This window comes from Melospiza melodia, chromosome Z, assembly GCF_035770615.1.
Source record: "Melospiza melodia melodia isolate bMelMel2 chromosome Z, bMelMel2.pri, whole genome shotgun sequence".
Taxonomy (NCBI): domain Eukaryota; kingdom Metazoa; phylum Chordata; class Aves; order Passeriformes; family Passerellidae; genus Melospiza; species Melospiza melodia.
This window is the reverse complement of record NC_086226.1, coordinates 43,957,324-43,975,948: the sequence shown is the minus strand read 5'-3', so window position 1 is coordinate 43,975,948 and position 18,625 is coordinate 43,957,324. Positions and strand designations below refer to the sequence as shown.

The 18,625-nt window shown below is 42.5% G+C and overlaps 1 protein-coding gene across 3 annotated transcripts in view; it reads right to left on the bottom strand.

Annotated features, from left to right (window-relative positions):
- The window catches only part of KANK1 (KN motif and ankyrin repeat domains 1), a 129,672-nt gene that overhangs the window by 30,937 nt on the left and 80,110 nt on the right, over window positions 1-18,625 (bottom strand). The gene's annotated exons all lie outside the window — the stretch shown is intronic.

Genomic DNA, 18,625 nt, shown 5'->3' with positions numbered 1-18,625 from the left:
ACATTGAGTTTTGGTTCTGCATGCTAGAAAACCTTTATTGTAGAGCTGACTTGGAGGGTCCAAGAAGAGCAAACACAAGATGTTATTTCCAACACTGAAAGTCTGAGGTGCCTTGAAAAATACAGATATCATATGTTGAGCCCACTGTCCCCATCTGGTTATGATATCTGCTCTAATGCATTTTTATCATGCATTTGACTCTACTAAAGTAGTATGTTTTATTGAAATATTGTTATGAATAACAGTCTCCTTCCAGAGTTACGGCGTAAGGCAATTAATAAAGAATGTTGCAAAGGAAAAATTGCAGAACCAGTAGTTGGCATAAATGGAGTCAATCAGTATTTTTATATGCTCAACTTCAATTTGAAAGCTTATCTAGGCCAGGAAAAGGAATTAAAAAAGAAAAGTTCTGACTTTTCGATTCCTTACTACAACAGAGAATAAATTGGTGAACTTTCCCCTTCTCCTCCCACCTCCAAAATACTACTTTCGTTCTTTTCTTTTTCTACATTTTACTATATAAAAACATCAATTTCACCTTCTAGAAAGATCCAAAACTCATGAGGCCAAGCACTTTTTTTTTTAAGTCAGATTGAATATTTGACCATTTTTCTTTCATTCTCCTTTTCAAGCATTGGGATTTGAATATAAGTTAAACAAAACAACCACAATAAAACCTCTTGGAAAATAGACCTTAACCTTTCACACTCATTTATCACTTTTCTCTTGGCTAGCAATATACAGGAGATGCCATGAAACTACTTGCTCCCCAACAGTTCAGTCTAGGTCTATATTGTTTTCAAAAGTGCTGGTGGGGAAAAGTCCAAAAACTAAACTGTTGACCTAAAAGATTTTTTTTTTTGATTCCAAGAACCTAGAGAGAAAAAACTTAGAGAAACAGCAAATAATTTCTGTACTTTTCCAGACACAGCAGAAGCATCAAGTGTTTGATTTTCTCTTTGCAGTTACAGCACAAAGTGGCAATGTGAAGGACACCTCAGGTGTGGAGTACACACTGGCCCAGCAGGCAGGACAAGCCAACAAGCTGCTCATGGTCATACCCTGGGGCTGGGTGCTGGCCTCAGCCACCCCTCCTGCAGCACAAGGCTGTGCTGCTGGGATGGCCCAGCTCTGCTTGTACAAGAACACTGCACAACTGCCCAGAATGCTACACTGTGCTGTGGATGTGGCTGATAGCACCTTCATCTCTTTTTCTGCCACGGAAACCAACCAATAAATACTGCCTTGTAAGGAAGGTGGGCTGTTTTGCTCATAGTCATCTGCAGTCATGCTCTAAGCAAATGTGATGTAACTCCTGATGCACCTGATACTGCTGGGTATGGGGTACTACAGTCCAAACCAGAACAGACCCTGCTACCAAACCCACACTTAGAGGGATGGAGGATTCTCCTGTCACAGAGGAGCATTTACTGCACATTTTGCCTAACAAATAAATCTCTGGTGTAAAATGTATGCTGCAAATTTAATTTGGAAAAAAATGAGAAACAGAAAACTGGGAAAACACTTAGTTTTTAGATTACTTTTCAAAATTTATATGCCAATACCCCAGCTGGAGAGCTGACTTTTAAATCTGACATCTAAATACTCAGTGCTTAGGGTGGGGGTTGTAATCAGAAAATGGGGGATATCAACTTCCGTGATAATAACAGAGAAGGGGTGAAGCTGTATAGTATTTATATGGGTTTTATTTCACAATGTAGATGCTCCAGCTCAGGTATTTGCAGTGGTTAAGCTGCAGAAATGTGAATCAAGTAAATTCAGAGTACAGTCAATTCTTAAGATACAGAGATGTAGTACCTTAAGTCAATGAACATAAGCAGCATCAGTTGAAAAGTGATGGTTAAGATCGCTGCTGTGTTTTGCTTGCTCTGGGAACAAACACCAGGGCACCAGGCTAAGATGGCCCATTTACAATGCAACTTTGGTAAAAGAAGGAATTTAAGGAATTTATCTGCTCTTTTAATACCATGCTGTTTCTAGAAATAGGATGAGTACAGCAACAGGAGAATAAACAATCACAGCCACAATGCAAATAACATTAAAAGCGTCACTACATGCCCTCATAGAAAGTGCCTCTCCAGCTTTCTTGCAGGCCCCCCTGTACGTGCTCAGAATGTTGCTGGAAGGTCTCCCTGGAGGCTTCACTTCCCCAGGCTGAACAACTCACACTCTCTCAGCCTGTCTTCACAGGAGAGATGATCCAGCCCTCTGATCATCTTAATGACCCTCCTCTGAACTCATTCCAGCAGGTCCACATGCCTCTTATGCTGGGGGATCCAGACCTGGACACAGTATTCCAGGTGGGGTCTCACAGGAGTGGAGAAAAGGTGGAGAATGGCCTGTTGGTCACACTTCTGTGGATGCAGCCCAGGATGCAGTTGGCTTTCTGGGCTGCAAATACACATTGCTGGGTTATTTAAAGCTTCTTGTCAAACAGCAACCCCAAGTCCTTCTCCCTGAGGGTGCTCTCAGTCCGTTCTCTGCTCAGCCTGTATTTGTGCTCAGGATTGCCCCGAACCAGAACCTTTCACTCGGCCTTGCTGTACTTGAGGACACAGGCCCACCTCTCAACCCTTCTGGATGGCATCCCTGCTCCCTGGAGTGCTGACCACACCACATGACCTGGAATCCCTGGCAAATGTGCTGAGGGTGCTGCCACTGATCATGTCACCAATGAAGACATTAAACAGTGCCAGTCCCATTGCTGACCCTGGGAGGGTGTTACTGATCTTCATTTGGGCATTGAGTTGTTGAGTCCAACTCTTTGAGTGCAGGCATCCAGTCTGTTCTTTATACATCTATCAAATCCATGTGTGTCTGGATTAGAGAGGTGAGACAGTGTCAAATACTTTGCATAAATCCAGGTAGATAATATTGGATCCAACCATCCACTGTCACCCCACCACGAAAGGCCCCCACATTTGTTGGGCATGGTGTGCCCTCAGTGAAGCCATGTTGGCTGTCAGGAAACACCTCCTGATTTTTCATGTACATAATTTTCAGGAGGATCTCCTCCATGATCTCACCTGGCACTGAAGTGAGGCTGACTGGCCAGCTCTTGCTTTGGTACTGTGATCAGATGGATGCACTAGTCTGGATGTCCCACTGTCACCTCCTCCTCAGGGCTCAATTCCTCAACCACAGAACAATTTCTTAACCTTGAAGAGGTTAGGAAGAGACTCTAGCTTTTATTCTTCTCTTTGGTACATAGCCGGCTCTCTTTGCCAGCTACAACAGAGCACTTTGGTGTCTCATAGAAAATGCTCAGAATGCTTACCAGCCAGCTAATCAAAGGAGGTTATATCTAGTGAATAGCCCTTTTGGTGTTAGAACAGGGTCTTTCAAGGTCACATTACCCATTTTCACACTGTTAAGTGTTTTCTTTCACATGGTACAAACAAACTTAACTACAGAATTTATATCTGAACATCATATACCCACAGCTAAAAGTTATTTCTGTGATCTGAAAGCAAAAACCACCTTTCAAAAACACACCTCTTAACCCTCTCTAGACCTTTTAATGTCTAAAACTTTTACATCTAGAATCTGTGAACTGAAAACTTGCAGCTCAAACAGAAGTTAATTTAAACTAGAAAATACATACTATAAGAAAGTTGTGCAAATTAATTAATCCCGAATAGATAATATTTTTTAAGAGAAATATGTTCCTGGGGAAGTAAAAAGCACAATAATCTTAAGAGTGACGGCAAAATGCCCCCCTATTGAAATTCACAAAATCTGCTTTATATTATTGACAACTGCTTTATTTGAGGCTGATAATAAATCTACTTTTTAATATACTTGGAATAATTCAATATCTGTCAGTTTTGTGTTGGAACGTCTTGTGTGTGCACCACCTCAGGGCCATTAACCACAAAAACTAAGAGGCTTGCCTGTTTTGCCTCCATCCCAGTGTCTGACTCAGAGGTCCCAAGGGCAGTGAGTGGCAGGAAGCAGGGCATGGGTGGGAAGGGACACAGTCATTAGCTTAGTCTGCTACATGCCCATCAGCAGCAAGGAAGAGCAGAGCAGAAACCGTGGCGGTGACTGCTCCTGTTACCAATGCCCTGCCACCTCTGGACAGAAACAACTGGAAACAGTGGCTGCTTCGGCTGATTGCTGTTGCAGCACCACCTCTGGGGTGAGCTGTGGCTTTGAGCATGACCAGCAGGTCCACTGTCAGGCAAGTCAGAAACAGCCTTAGTTGCATTTCGCTGATGTGCTTCCCACATCATCCTCCACCAATGCCCCATTAATGTCAAGCAATGTAACTGAGAAAGAAACACCTTAGCTTACACTGAAAGCAAGTGATGAACACGAGTTGACTCCCAGTGTTGGTGAAGCACCTTGCTGTCCTCTGTGACACAGGAGAAACCACACGGCTCCCCCACCTCCCTGGCCAGCCCTTGAAAATGTGGCACACCTGCCCCACTCTTCCAACAGTACATCGCCTCCTGTTGCTTCAGTATCACAGCAAAAGTGACAAAGGAAAAGTGTAGTTACGAAGTCCAGGACTTGAATCCACACAGTAGGTTAGGCTTCACAATACTGAGGTAAAAGGCTGGTAAAGAAAAACCCCCCAATTTTTTTCTTCCTTTCTTATATATCCAAATCATCTCCCCAAAGAAGTCATGGATGTAAGCAGGATGTTTGCCTGAAAACGTCTTTTAACACAAAGGTGCATCAGTGTTACCTGCTGAAACACAAGCAAAGAAGGCTGTATTCCCTTTCTATCCAAGAACAACTGAATTACAAACCCAAAATATTTAGATTTATAATGCCATTACCCTTCTGTGCTTATAAATCTCAGAAGAGGTGAGAAGTGGAGAACAGATACATAGGGCTATTGTAACAGGAATAACCATCAGAAAAGAACCTGGACTCCTGGGATATAAACCTGCTGTGGAGTATTAAAACTGATTTACAGTTTCAGTTTTGTCTTACAGCTGTGCACAGAGTGGAAAAAATGGAAGAATTGTCTTCTGCAAGAATGGTTCAACAAATATTTGTTTTTATGAGTCCTGGAAGGACATTATTTTGTCACATGCTTGCCTCCATAAGAAATATGGTTTATGCTGCATAATCAGTATGATATTTCAAACACTGGAGATTGTTCCCTCCTCCCCTTCTTTATATTAATCTAGTACTGATTCCTTCTTTGAGATATGTATTGCTTTCCCAGCTTCAAAAGCCTGAGTGATTTGCATTTGCCAAAAAAAAAATTGAAAGCTTTTCCTCTGCATTTAAACTAACTCAGAACAACAAACTGATTTTCTGAAAAAAGTTTAAAAATAACTAAACCCAGTGTTTTATAATTGAAAGTCTATGAAAAATACTCAAAATTAGCAGCTTTGAGGGCAACAGCTACCTTTCTGCTTTTGAAGTGATGCTTTGCAGCAAATAGATGCACAGTCCCATTCCCTTCTCTAGAGCTTTCACAATGCTGATCTTCCATGACAAAACCTGAGCTTTTTGAAGGAAACAAACTACTCTGTATATAGGGATGAAAATACAGAGGCTACCAGAGGTGCCTGAAACCCCAAGTGCAAACTCCCTTCAGATGGCAGCACTTGTGAGACAACCCGACTAACCCAGCCCCACTAAAAACATTAAAAACCCCCTCTATCCATCCCAACTTAATATCCTGTCAGAACATCAAGGGCTGGTTTTAGCAGAGCCAGCCCCTCACCCAGGCCCATTCGAGGGTCTCACTCACCGATCCATGAGAAGCAAACCCCTGGATGTTAACGTGTTCCGTTTTTCAGCAAATTAAGGCTGAAGCACACTTTCCTTTGCCTTAAAGGGACTGCATAGTCCTGACACATCAGCAGGCAGGGAGCCCAGTGGTTGCTACAGAGCATTTATTTATACTCATTTGGAATTTCCTGAGACAGTCCCAGCCCGGCAGCCAGCCCAGCCCAGCGCCAGCGGTTTCCTTCACAGCCCTTCACATGCAGTGCACTTCACACACAATGCCTCTGGCTCCCCAAGGGTTAACACACATGAAATTGGTAGCAGGACAAAGGAACTCTACCAAGTGAGACACTAAAACGATGTTGGGTTTCTGGGCTTTTTTTTTTTGGGGGGGGGGGGGAGGCAGGCAGGGGTTGGTGTTGATTTTTTTGTTTTGGTGTTTTTTTCCCTGAAGAAGACAGATGTAATTCCCAAAAGAGAATTTTAATTTGAGGTCACTTCTCTTCCCCACTGTGCTCTCCCTTCCTCCCAGAGCCTTTCACCCCCACCCACCTCTCATTTCTCACTCCTACATGTGGACTGAGAGCACAGAAAGGTTCATTGATATAATTTGGACAGAACAATTACCCTTGTTGTAACCACCACTGCTTGCAATTTTGTCTGTGTTACATTCAATCCTTTTTTACTTATGCTTCTCATATGCAGGTTATAATTTGAGGGATAAAAATAAAACTTTTAGTATATGTTTGCTTTTTTTTTTCTAAAACACATCCAAAATATGCAAGATTTCCTCCATGTTAGTAACAACACTTTGAAAACAATGCACCATTTTTCCATATTCAATTTCCTTGTTTCCACGTAACACCAAGTATTAACTCAAGTAAGGATAACTGGAATTCTAGATGCAAGAAGACCCATTTCTCAGGATCATAAAAAGAGCCTCAAAGCCCTCAGCTCCATCTCTCTTTACCTCTACTTACAACAGCTGTTCTTAAAAGGTGACAGACTTATTTAACAAGGGCAGAGGCCCTAGGACTTCACAGGACTAAAGGAAAATAACCTTATTTTCATGCTTTTCATGCAGATTCTCAAGAACAGTTAAAAATAAAAAGGGAGGGGAACATGAATTCTCAAAACAATTTCCAAGTTCATTGCAGACTGGAAGAGCTTTGCTTCAAACAGCTGTGCTTCAGGATCTTGTGCTGAATTGGCAGGATCAAGGTCCAAGTCCTCTGCAATACCTTCAGCTAAAATTACAGACTTCCAATAAAAGTGTTTCCTGAATGTCTTGATAGTTTCAGTGGTATTTAATATGAAGCAAAGTAATATACAATACTTCCAGGCATCAGCTTTTGGACTCTAAAGTAGGTTCTGCCCTCTAGGTAATTTAAAATTATTTCCTTGAATTACAAGTCATTGATGTATCCAGTATAAACCATGAGCTCACAAAATAAGTCTGAAGAACCCAACTTGTTTCATCTATGGACCACAAAGATATTGAATTTTAAATGAACTGGGTTTGGTTTGTGCTCCAACAACCCCATGCATGAAGAAAAGCAGCTCTCCACAAAATATTATTTGGGAACAGTTCCTAACCATGGTTTGAAGCTTCTGCCAGAAAACAGAAAAACTCTAGGGTAGCTGACACTCAATCCATGTTTTCAATTCACAGCCCTTTAAACACTGCCTGGCCTGCAGCCACCACTTTGTGCTTGCTGCTTTTTAAGCCCTATCTTTCAACCAGCCAGGTGAGAATAAGCAGTGCAAAGCACGATTGTGTGTTAGTGGTGGGCATCTCTAGCTCCATCAGCAGGGGAGATCATTAAAATAGCCAAGTAGTTTTCTGTTGTGAAAACAAACGTGACACTTGGAATAGGGAGGTGAGAAGAGAATGGCCAGAATCCAGTTGGGATTCTGCTCAGAGAAAAAAAAAAAAATCTTAACATTATATGGTTTCATTTTTCTAAAAAAATACAGCATGATATCCTGTTTAGAGAAGAACAGATTTTAGCAGCTGTCTACACATGCTTCATCTGTTTATCATTACTCTGCGGTTTTGAGGGCTCGACATTTGAACAGGCACTTTATCAAGTCATGCACCTTGAGTAGACTGTCCTCAAAACTCTGTTACTCAGCAGGCTGAAAAGACCTCATGAGTCCATACAATAACCCAAAGCGTGTATCAGTACATCAGCCCTTGTCCAGCAATTCAAATATGGAGTCACCAGCTAAACCTAAAGGCAAAGAGCACATACGTATTTATTTTCTTGGCCTTTGAGACCATTAAAATGTCAAATAAACTCATTCAGCTACTGTTTGCAGTAGAAACAAAACTGAGGTCACAGCACAGCTCCCCAGTGACTAAAAAACCTGACTTGGTCCGAAGCAGAGGGAATGTAAGGTTTGGTGCATGGGCAGCCATCCAGCTGATAAATTCTTATCTAAAAAGCAGGTTATTTCACACCCCTTTTGAAAACAAAAGGCAGAGAGAGCACAATGGATCTGTGAAAGGCGATGGATGAAACACAGCTCTTTAAGACACATGCCTCCAACAGACCATTTCCTCAGCAATGGTGTGGCTCTGCTTGGAAAGAATGAAATAATCTGCCTGATTACAGAGATCCAGTTCAGGGGAGACCAGAGCTTGGCCATACCCACTACTGTCAGGTTTATGTTCCTATCCCCAAAAACAGCTGCTGCATTTTGATGCAGATTAGATATGGGGTTCTTCTAGATTTTAATTTGTGAGAGAGTGGGCACGTGCTATTCTGGCTTTTTTCTTTACAGCCTTCCAGAATTTGGCAGCTGGTTTCCACAGAATGATTTAAAACCTGCTAGCCACTGAGGTCAGACATGAAACTGATCTGCACAGCCATCTCCTCTCTAGCGGATGCCTCTGGAAGGGCCTAAGAAGCAAGCAAACATTCTTCTTCCCTTGGTGTACAGAAACCTGCAACTCAAGAGACTTCCCAAGCTGGGGTGGTCCAGGATGCATTTTAAGTCACAGTGTCAAATATATGTTTTCAGGTGCAACTGATAAATGCTCCCCATATTATTTTTAAGTGTACATCTAGTTTGGAATCACACAGAATGAACTTCAACTACTTGATATTTTGTGTATCCCCAGGTAAGTAATGCCAATCTGATTGCCTGGGAAAGCTTATGGTAAGAAGTTTTGTTGTGGGAGCAAGTAGACAATTCAAGCCTTCATATCTGGTGATTTTTTTTTTTTCTTAGAATCATAAAATCACAGAAATTTTTAGGCTGGAAAAGACCTTTATGATCATCAACTATTAACACTTTCATGTTCACTACGTGAACATGTCAGTTCCCAAGCACCGCATGTACACATCTTTTAAACACCTTCAGAGATGGTGTTTCCACCACTTCCCTGAGAAGCCTGTTCCAAACTTGGCAAACATTTCGGTGAAGAATTCCTATCCAGCCTTGCCCGACACAACTTGAGGCCTTTGCCTCACATCACTTGTTCCGTAGGAGAACAGGCTGACCCCCACCTGGCTACCTTCTCCTTTCTGGCAGCTGTAGAGAGTGATACAGTCCTCCCAAGCCTCCTTTTCTTCAGGCTAAACAACTCCAGCTCCCTTAGCTACTCCTTAAACAACTTGTGTTCCAGACCCTTCCCAAGCTCTACTGCCCTTCTGTGGTCTACCTCCAGCACCACCATATCCTTCTTGGAGTGAGTGACCCAGAAATGCACACGGGATTTGAGGTGTGTCCTCACCAGTGCTGAGTACAGGGGGTCAATCCCTGCCCTGCTCCTGCTGGCCACACCATTGCTGGCACAGGCCAGGATGCCATTGCCCTTCTTGGCCCCCTGGGCACTGCTGGCTCACGCTCAGCTGCTGTCACCAGCACCCCCAGGGCCTTTTCCTGTGGCAGCTTTGCAGCCACTCTGCCCCAGCCTGTGGCACTGCCTGGGGTTGCTGTGACCCAAGGGCAGGGCCCAGCACTGGGCCTTGTTGAGCCTCACACCACTGGGCTCGGCCCATGATCCAGCCTGTCCAGATCCCTCTGCAGAGCCTTCCTGCCCTCCAGCAGATCAACACTTCTGCTGGAGTTGGTGTTGTCTCTAAACTGCTTGATATGCCCTCATCCAGATCATCCATAAAAACCTCAAACAGAACTGGCCCCAGTACTGAGCCCTGGGGAACACCACTGGTGACCGGCAACCAGCTGGATGTAACTCCATCCATCAGCATCCTCCAGCTTGAGGCCTGGCCATCCAGATGGTTTTTCACCCAGTGAGCAGTGGGTAAAGCCACTGAGCCATGAGCAGCCTATTTCTCCAGGAGAATGCTGTGGGAAACAGTGTCAAAGGCTCACTTAGTCCTGGCAGAAACATCCACAACCTTTCCCTCATCCACTAAGCAAGTCACCTTGTCAGAGAAGGAGGTCAGGTCAGTTTACCAGGACATCACACAGTAGCAGGATTGACGATGGACAGTAAAGCTGGACTGGATGAAGAGATACTACACACAGTTTCACAGAGAGATGTCTCTCCTGCTGCTGTGATGGTGACTTGTTCTGTGAGCTGAAATGGGGTGGCTGAGCCACATTTATGTTTGCAGAGTTTTAGTCTTACAACTTTTCTCTCTAAAGGGACAGATAAGTAATTTGCTCAAAATTGTCAACATTGCATTTTCCAGAGCACTGAAAATGGGTTGTGAGGAAGCAGAGGCAGAGGAAGGCTGGGTATCAGTCTACACTCTTCAGAGTACAGACTTGGAGAAGTCCCTTTGCATCCCTGGAGAGAGCTGGGGAGAAACCAAGCACTGGAAAAAGGCACTGAGTATTAGGGAGCAAAAAGGGAAGGACAAGCATCCTGGACGGCAGACACAGTGTCTGAGGGAGAGGAAGGGAACAGGGCTGTAACTAATGATGACAAGGGAGAATGGTGAAAGTCTAAAGGGTGATGCAGTGGGTGCACAGCCATGTAAGCACACTTGGGTCCTGACAATCTTACAAGCTATGTAACAGCCATCTGTCTCCACATACAAAAAACAGACAACAGAAGCAGAAGAGAAGAGAATGATTCTAGACAGGAATATCTTTTTTAAATTTTGTAACTTAAGATATGGAAAAAGATATCTAAAATTAAAGAATCTGCTGGAGGGAGGGGAGAAGAGGAAAGGGGGAGAAAGGACTTAGCCATGGGCTTACTGAAGTAAAAAAACCCTGGTGACATTTGTAAGTCCTTGAAACCTGACTGCCCTGATCTAACCTTTATGCTTGTATCATATGCAAACATTAGTCCACTTTTTTCAACCATGGCCATGCGCTTCACTTTTTCTTGTGCTGTTTTTTTTTTGAAAGCTGCACATTTTAGATTTATGAAGCAGTGTACGTGAAGTGTTAAAAATTGACCTATTTACTAGTATTAGACCTGAAATTGCAGTAACAGCAGCAGAGCTGCACAAGTGTTTCCTTTCTATTACTTGATCTGCAAACCATATCACAGTGCTCCAGGCAGAGAGGTTGGTTGTGTGAAGCAAGGGTAGGGAAGGGGCTAGGAATACACCAACATGCCCCTCAGCAGTAAGAGACTGCTCCAGACAAGGGATGTCTGGTTTACATAGGGAGTACTGTCTGCTCCCAATTATCAGGTAATTTGATCCTCATCCTAATCTGACCAAACCTTCAAACTCAGATATTAAAAAGTCTGTGGCCCCTCTCTCCCCCCCTTGCCCCCCCCCGCAGCTTTCAAACAAATACAGAAGGGCAAAACTATCCCAGACAGGCCCTTATATATGTTGAAGGAAATCAACAGACTGTTATAAAGAAAAAAGATACAAGAATATATTAATTCTAAAAAGAGGAAACAGTTCTGTAAAACATTAATTACAGTGCAAGATAACTAGGGAGGAGACATTGGGCAAAATAAAGGGATGGACTGTGAGAAGGGGTAAGGGTCACATTACCTACTTCTATGGGTCAGAAGGTTTTGCAAAATGTAGGGAAGGACAGACAGAAAACATGAACAAGTATGACTAGATTGCACACTCACCTACCTCTCCAAGCGTCTGAGCATTTAGTTTTGTCAAAGTCTGTGTGAAGAGTCAGAAGAAGAAAGTTTTCAGCTCTTTTCTGAGCAGACAGCTCAGCTTTGACAGCCTAGTCCAAAATCAGTAAGAAGTCACAAAAACTTCCAAATTGGATAAAAAAGAACAAATAAGAGACTGAGAATATGCTCTAAAGAGTTTTAGAGAGATAGGGAGCAGAAGAGCCCTTTTTAGACCTGGTAGATCTGCTAATTCCCCCCAGACACCCCAACCTATATCCCACAGCAGAGGTCAACCACTGCTTTCTGCCAATGTGGTAAGTGTAATTTCTGGATGAAATCAGAGGAGGGAATGACAGAAATAAAAAGAGGAGGATAGACACAAGCATGCTGTTGTCCCAAAGCTCAGAGCTGGTTACACTGGGACATCCTGGCAGAAATAGTACTCTGCTACCACGGGGGGTCATGTTACCAGAGGAAGGAAATGGCGATACAGCAGCAATGCCAACGTGGGAAGTCCAAGTGCTCCCTCAGCCCCTAAAAGTGCTGTGGAAACATGATACAGGAAGGGCTGCCCTTCTGTCATCTCTAATACAAAGCCTTACAAATGGCTCAAAAGAGAGGGAGGAGAGAGGTGACCACTACAAGAAGCTTCTCAAGGACTTCTGCTCCAGTAGTAAGCCTTTTGTAAGGAACATGTCTAAATGTAGGCACTCACATGTTTACAAACAGAAGGACAAGCAACTGTCATCAGGCTATTTTCATCCCAGTAATTTTCCTGAGGGACTATATACTTTTAAAGTGAATAAAATATCTTCCCTTCCCACAGGGAGGAGATTCATATGCATTATTCATTAAATGCTTTTTAAATGCAAAATAATCTGGGAAGTGAGGAATACTGTAGAATAGTTTTGGGGAAAATTTACTGAGTTATGTGTCTTGTAAGTGGGGAAAGGCAGACAATGAAGAGAGAATAATTTTTCAGGTCCGGAAAAAGTTCGTTCTTGCTGTTTTTCCTGTGACAGGTGCCTGTCCTGTTTCTGGTGCTTGCTCCTTACCCTCACCGCAGCTGCCACCAGACAGTGCAAAGCAGTGACTTCCATCACGAGAACTTGGGAGTTTTATCACTGTTAATCTCCAGTTCAGTAAGGCTGCATGGTACCACAAACAGCAATATGTGCCTGTTGAGTCCCTAGAAAACCCTAAAATACAAGATGAGCACCCTTAGCTGACTCCCAGGGTGTAAAGGACATGTATTTCCACAGGGAGCAGCAGCAGGCCACAGGAGAACGTCCAGGTGCTGCCCACACAAGTGTATCACAACATCCCAGGGAAGGAAAGCATTGCTCCATGAGCAAGCTTTCATCAGAGAGAATGAACACAGTCCTCTGCCTAGGTGAGATGTAAGAATCTGGGCAGCTCCAGAAAGTAACCCAGAACAACACACAACTGCAGTAATCTCTGACAAAAAGACAGGTCAATTAAACCTCTTCTTTTTCTCAAGGCCACTGTGTCCTCCTGCAGAGCATCAGCATCTGCATATCATTGTTTTGTATCTTGGGCCATCTCTTTCCCACCACATGCAATCTCCAATTCTAAGGACTGGGCTATCCAGAGCAGACTCCTATGTCCCCAACTTCCAATGACACTGTATTTAAGGTATTCTTTTTTTGTATTTAAGGTACTTCTTCCTGATGCCTACCTTTCCACCAGAATCCAAAATCAGACCTGTAGCACTGGTCAACAACTTTGGGCAACAACTCCTGAGTAAAAGAAGATGTGTGGTCACTGGCCCTCTGCAGTCCATAAAGGCCTTTAAGTTGGGCAAACGCAAGTCACTAAATTTTTAAGCTTTCTGCTGCAGGGGCAAATGCATCTTTGGATTACAGTCATCAACTAGAAGTTGCAGAAGCAATTACTAATTCAAGTAAAAAGATGCATTCACTGTGAGATCACGTGCTTCAGCCCCAGCCATCTGTCCTTAAGGCAAATCTGGCATCAGTGAATGTACTACAGCGCACTGATGAAAATTTTGATATGACTTACGATAGAGATTATGTGAAATCACTGGAGGCTCACTCACCCTTCTCCCCACAGATTTCAGGGTCCCACCCTAGCTTGTTTTTAAATACTGGGCACCACCAGAGTGACTCACAGGATCACTTGTGGGTGAGGCTCCTGCTGGATCCCAGTGACAGCTGTCTGCCCATCCCAGAAGCTCAAGACTGCAGGCCAATGGAGCAGGCTCTCCTAATGGCAAGAGCCTTTCACCAGCTACTAAAACACACACTTGGGCATACGCTCATCTCCATTAATTCTGAAAATTATTTGAAACAGGCTTGGAGCAGGGAGCATGGTAGGGGAGGAATAGGTTTAAATAGTCTGTCATCACACAGTCCTGACTCAAACAAATTGTCCTTGCATGACTGATTAGGTAAAAAGACAACCTCTCCTGAATCCTGGTCACTTGCATCTGCTAAACAAAGTAAACTCAGAGGCTGCTGAGCGCAGAGCTGGTTGTGGCAGTAGCACTGCAGCCATGCCACAGTGACAGCCACCACGCAGGAAGCAGTGAGAGCGGCTGGCAGCTGGCTCCCAGGGCAGGCACCTGCACCACTCAGGAGGAAAGGCTCCAGCAGATGGCTACTACGTGGCAATCAAACACTTTCAACTGCTAACTCATTTAGGTGTGTAAGTTCCCAGATGGATGGTCTGTAATGAAGAATGGTGGATATTCTGTACAAGTTAGTAACAGCAGTAATGTTCTGGTGCACACTTTCTGCTTGGACTATATTTACATCATGAGGCAAGAAATAATGCAAAATTCTGTGCATATTACCTAAAATGAATGAAGAAAATGGAATCAATTTACAGAGGGACTGTAAATCCAATAATACAGTAACTGAAAGAAAAGTGTGTCTAAACATCTTTGGTAAGAGTTGTTACAAATCAATGCAGAGGATGTGTACGATTAAAACATTTGCTGTAAGTAAATGTTGTATTTACTGGCCTCAATTAAAAGGGTTAATAAGTTAACTGGGGTTTTCATAATACTTTTCAACAGTTGCTCAAGCATTTATATACCAGCAGATGGAAAACACATTTATTAAACATTTGGTCTTTGAGTCATGCTGACGTTAGTATCTCAAACAAAATTAATTCAGGCAGCAGCTTTTCATAATGGCCTCATTCTCTGACTAACTGGTGTATAGTTATAACTTTATGTAAGAGTTAAGAAAACAGCTCAGATACAAAGAAAATCTGACCAGAAGCTCCAGTGTAACTGTGCACATATGAAGTAACTAGAGGATGCCAGGCTGCTGCAGAGGAAACAGTGGTCCAGATATGGTTTGTATCTCTCATCAAAGCACCTCTGGTCCCACAGCCCTGGCTTGCTGCAAGGAATGGAGGTGGATGCCCAGATCAGTGAGTGAAAAGAGTGAAAAGAGTACACTGGAAGCAAAGACACTCGACAGCTGCAGACTGGCTATCACAGCAGCAGTTCCTTGCTTTACAGGTGCACTAACGGTGAAAATGGTGTACAGGTGCTGCAATGCCACTGCTTTAAGAATTGTGCAGGAACCTAAAGCATGGAGCAGAGTTAAACATGCAGGTAAACAGTTCAAATGAATGTGTTTGCAGGATGCTGTGCTTCTGTATGTAGAGAAGCATGTTAAAAATGGAGTGGGAAGGCATGGAAACATAAATCCACACACTACACTGAGGAGAAGGCAGAGACAAAAGGGAGGAAAGAGAAAAGAGCAGGGAAATCTCCGACCCTGCATACAGAAAATAATATGCATTTGCTTTACAGCAGAAGTAAAGAAAGGGTTTGTGCAACAGCCTTGCTATACTGACCCCTGCAGCCCATCCTACTCAAGAAAAGTGGAAATGCTTTTTTATGTCTGTTAAGAAAAAACTAACAATTCTCCAGTCTCTGGATATAGAGAATGAGGTCCATAGGGAAGTAAAATAGAACATGTTTTTTATTATGGTTAATGACAAAACCAGTTTTTAATCCTTTATCTTTTCTAAATCTAAATCCTATGTTTGTTTTGCTGCTTCCTTGTTTTCCACATCAGAATAAATAGAATTAGACTGGAAGTTTATTCCATGCAGTGCCTTTCAGAACCTGCGTTTTGAAAAGCAAGTTTTCACAAAGAGGTTGTTAGTGAAAGGAGTGAAAATCCATCCAGAGCTATTTCCAAACTGCCCTGTGAGTTTTCTGCTCATGCACTGTGCTTTTTGTAGCTGACTGGGAGACATTTCTACAGATGTCACTACAGAAATGCTAGCAGAGCCTCATTAAATAGATGAATTATGCATCAGTCCTAGCAAGCACAGAAGCTAACAATTACTGGAAGTTTCACCCAGCAGTTAATGGAGACACTAATACTATTTAGAGAAACAATCACCTCATTTATTTTTTTCTTGTACTATGCAAAGAGAAATTAATTTGTATCGTGTACCAAACCAACTGCAGACTCCCAACAGGGTATTTCCCAGCTCCCAAGGCAGCTTCTTGGATGACTGCACAGCATGCTCTGGACTTGCACTGCACTGCTTAACCCTGGTGAGTTTACTGGACTGAGCAGTGAGCTCACATGCCACCAGGGAAAACTCTAAACAGTTATCCAGAACCTATAACTAAACACTATCCAGCACCTCATAAAATACAGCAAATTTTTATCCAAGCACCAATTTATTCAGCTCTTTTCTGAGCAGACAGCACAGCTTTGACAGCCTAGTCCAAAATCAGTAAGAAGTCACAAAAACTTCCAAATTGGATAAAAAGGAACAAATAAGCTTGCAGCCCAAAGAAATACAGTTCACTACAAGACCTCTGTGCAAAGAAACTGTGAACAGAGTGATAAAATTTTGAAGTCAGCAGCAAACAAAACTATTGACAAACAATACTGAAGCATAAATCACAGTCTCTGTCATTTATTCACCACATTTAGGGTTAATGTCTTTACTGAGATAGGCAAGAGACGGAGAAACTTATGATAGGTGCTTTCATGATAAAGTCATCACTTGCTTTGTAGTTTATCTCCTATACACACTCACTACAATATTTACAGCAAATCTACTTCCCATAAATATCCCTTTTAAAAAAATCTCTATGCAAATACAAAGCAGCTAGATCCTTTCATGGAAACACGTTCCAAATTCAAGCATTCCCCAACAGATTTCATCTGCAGCAGCAGTAGTCCATATAGGCTTGTACACTGAAAAAAAATTACCGAAATGGCACATAGGCATAATTATTTGATAGTGCAAGTACTCACATTCTCGAGTTAACCAAAGCAAACCACTGCTTGCTTCTTAGTCACTTCATACTTGAATGAAGCTGAACATGTGGTCAGACTTGCCAAAATATTCAAGTAAGATAAATGCGGCTTAGTAGTCCCTAACAAGTCTTTCTAGTTCTTTTTCCTGCTGCTGATTGATTCAGAGGGCGCAGAAAACACCACCCCTGAAGTCTGTCTTTCCACTCGTAGAGCTCCATGCAATTAAGAAACTTGCTTCAGTACCTCCAACGCCCAGATCAGTTCCTGCTCATCCAAAGGCATTCTCTCCCAGGCAGCACAGCAGCACAACAAATCACAGGCATTTGCCACCCAATATTTTGTCTATTATGAACTGCTGAGGATTTGGAGACACGGGCGTACATAGCTGCATGTTAGAACACCGGCCTCAAGGGTTTGCAAAGCCAACAAGTCCTGACAGTATCTGCAAAATGTTGTCCAATTTAGTTCTGAATTAAATACTCATAATTTATTAGAGCGTCTTTCTACGAATAAGGGAACAAACAGCTTTATCCTGCAAGAAGCCTTGTTTGCATAACAATCCTGAAAACTAAAACTTCATCTTGCAGTAACAGCACAAGCATTTAGCTTATTTTAGACTTACACATCAGCCCACCAACTTTTTCAATAGACAACTCTACTGCAGGGAGAAAAAAGATTAGTAAAGCAATCAGTAACACTCCATGCACAATTTTTCTTTCCTTGTAAGCAGAGGAAATTTTTCTGCATGACTTAAGTTAAAGGCATATTACAAACAAAAGTCAAGTTACATGGGGGGTTTAGGCAGCAAACAGCTACAGTTAAGTCAGACACGAGAGGTTTTGCAGTCCACCTTCTCAAAAAGGTTACTGAAGGTTACAAAAGGATATGGTTTCTGTCTTAAAGAATATACTTCCAATTATATAAAAAGGGGATGGGGGAAGGGAATAGAAATACCTTATTTCAGCAGTCTCAAAATTCAACAACATTGGTAAATTTAACCTTAAATCATCAACAGATAATAGTAATTCAAAGACTTAATTCAACTTTCGCTAGTTTTTAAAAAACACTTGTTTTGCATAAACTGCACATAGTGACACTCCATATTTCTAATATCCTGCACACAAAATATTTTAATCCCATGCTCTAATTAGAATAATTCTACAGTGAGCACAGTGAGCAACTCACAAGTTCCTGCCATGTACTTGACATTTTCCGTGTAATCCTACTGTAACAACCTCAGCTTTAGTGGGCTAAAACTATGTTTGTGCAGTGATCAGAAGAGGAAAATATTGACATAACTGCAGGAGGAACACTGCTGATGTGTTGTTATCAGTTGTTCTGCAATTTCTGTCCCCTCCTGACCTGCCAGCCCTCCTCAGCAACCTTTGAACATGCCAAGCAATCCATATCACAGAGTATAACACAACCAAAACAGACAGTTAAGGAAGTTCTTAAAAATAACAAAAAAGTGAACACCTCTTCAGGATATTGCTTGAGAAATGTTTTTATGCTTTGCAGAGAAGCAAGCAACAAAAATTAGACTGATCAGTAAGAGTGATCAGGAAGGGCTGGGGATTTGATGCATTAAGAGTTAATTAAT